General features: G+C 51.6%; 1 protein-coding gene across 1 annotated transcript in view; it reads left to right on the forward strand.

Annotated features, from left to right (window-relative positions):
- Positions 1-2,500, forward strand: part of fstl5 (follistatin-like 5) — a gene marked incomplete at both ends in the record, with an annotated part of 134,528 nt that overhangs the window by 78,197 nt on the left and 53,831 nt on the right. The window lies entirely within an intron of this gene.

A 2,500-nucleotide genomic window follows, 5' to 3' on the forward strand; every position in this document is an offset into this window, starting at 1 on the left:
GGATGCGTGCGTGTGTTTGTCTGAGCGCGTCCGCTGCTGTGAGGTACCGTGTTCCAGACAAAGATCAGCAAAGCAGTCTGGCTAAAGAGCAGCAGGGGGTGGGGAGGGAGAGGGGGGGATTGGGGAGAAGTGGGGGTGTGTGGCAGCTATGAGCGAAGACCAGAGGGGACCTGGGGGGCGGGGTGGGAAGCGGGGGGGTGGGGAGAGGGTACCAGAGAGGAGGTGGTATCCCTGGTGAACCCCAGGCCCTGACCAGACCTTGCCTCGCTCAGCCTCTGTACATAATTGAGTCAACACTGTCACAGCCGGCAAAGGCGCCTCTGATTTCGCATCAAATGTTGATGACCCTTAAAGCGGCGAGGGGAAGCGCACAGCTGTCGCTCGTCATCACGGCCACCGTCGTCACCGCTACCGTCGCCCGACCGTGGGGCTGCACTCTGTCCCTCCCCGCCTCTCTCTCTCTCTCTCTCTCTCTCTCTCTCTCTCTCTGTCTTATGATCTGCGTTTACATAAAGATGGGTTAGATTACTTTTTTCTTTTTGCCCCCATCGCCCCGCCTTGTCACTCCATTGCCCCCCCCCCCCTCCCTTGGAGGTGGGTGATGACTTGCATATGAGAGTGGCAAGCCCTGCCATGTTTCATTCCCTCCTTTGCCCTCGAAGATCTGCTCTGTCTCTCTCTCCCTCCTCTTTCCCTCCCTCCTTTGGTCTTGAATATGTGCTCTCACTATCTCCCCCCCTCTTTCCATTTTTTCTTCTGAAAGATCTGCTCTTTCTCCCTCCCCTCTCTCCCCCCTCTTTCCTCTTGAAGATGTGCTCTCCCCCCCCCCTTTATCCCTCTTCCCTCCTCTCCCCTCAAAGATCCGCTCTCTGTCTCCCGCCTCTCTCCCCCCTCTTTCCTCTTGAAGATGTGCTCCCCCCTCCCCCTTCCCTCCTTTCCCCTCGAAGATCTGCTCTCTGTCTCCCCCTGTCTCTCCCCCCTTTCCCTCCTTGTCCCTTGAAGATCTGCTCTCTCTCCCCCCCCTCTCTCACCCCCTCTCTCCCCCAGTCTTTCCCTCCTTTCCCCCCCCCTTTCCCTTCTTTCCCCTTGAAGATCTGCTCTTTCTCCCCTGCCTCTCTCCCCCCCTCTTTCCCTCCTATCCTCTTAAAGATGTGCTCTCCCCCTTCGCCCCTCCCCCCCGCTCCCGCTTCCCTCCTTTCCCCTCGAAGAGCCGCTTCTGTACACCCCCCCCCCCCCCCCCCCCGTGCCCCCTTGCCACCAGTTGTAGAAAGCGAGCTTGGCCTTATCTCTAGTGAGTATACTGTAGGAACACACACACTGTCAGGTCTAGCTGGGGCGAGCGAGTTACAGGATGTTTGATCTGTTGCTGTGGTAGATGTTCTTTAAGTCTGTTTTTCTTTTTCTCTTGTTTACTCTCTCCCTCGCTCTTTACTTACTTTCTTTCTCTCTTTACTTACTCTCTCTTTCTCTCTCTCTCTTTTCATCCCCTCTCCCTCTCTGCCTCTCTCTTTACTTACTCTCTTTCTTTCTCTCTCTCTCTTTTCATCCCCTCTCTCTTTACTTACTTTCTTTACTTATTCTCTCTCTCTCTCTTCATCCCCTCTCTCTCTCTCTCTCCTTCTCTCTGCCTGTGCTTGTGCTGGGTGGTAGTGTGTGGAGCACCCCTGTAGTTCGTTTTATCTCCAGATATGGCCCCAGGTAATGGAATAGTTGAGAGGTACAGAAACCTAAAGGGTTTTGTTTCCACGTCAGAGCACATCTACCCTCTGAATGGAGGGAGAGATGACACAAGCTTCCACTAGCATTGGAATAAATTGCTGTCAACTCTTGTCTTGCACACCTAATGTCAAACTTGTTTTCTACCTATTTCAACACACTTAGATAGTGATGCAAAACATTTAGATAAATGTATTTGTCGTAAGTCGCTTCAGATAAAGGCGTCTGCTAAATGCTAAAATATAAATGTAAATGTCTCTGTCACACTACGACAGAATATATTACAATCCAATCAAATAGAATAGAATCGACTATATTTACACTGTGAAAATTCAGTCTCACACATGCAAAAGTCCAGCTTGTGCCTTGGCTCTGAAGCTAACATGGTTTTGGTTCCAGGGCCATTCAGGGTAAGGGTATTTCCCCAGACCCTTATTCTTCCCTCCTGTGTGATCTCACAGTTGATCCGCGGGTCTGTGTGTGTCGGATTACATTTCTTGTCAGAGGCTAACAGTTTTCCGCGATGCGTGACCTTGGGCTCAGAGCAGATCACTGCCACAGATGGTGCTCTGGGCCCGCTAGCAGCTAGCACAACAACAACAAGAACAACAATGACGACAACAACAACAACAACAACAACAACAACACCGAGACTCAGACAAGATGGAGGCATGCAGTGGCCAGACTGCGGCCAGCCACTTGTGATTAATCATTTTAAAATGTGCGTGTGTAGGACCAGGCTTTCAGCGTTAACTGGACCAAAGCTAAAATGCTAATGGAACGT

Source organism: Nansenia antarctica (assembly GCF_963989245.1).
Source record: "Nansenia antarctica genome assembly, chromosome: 3".
Classification (NCBI taxonomy): Eukaryota; Metazoa; Chordata; class Actinopteri; order Argentiniformes; family Microstomatidae; genus Nansenia; species Nansenia antarctica.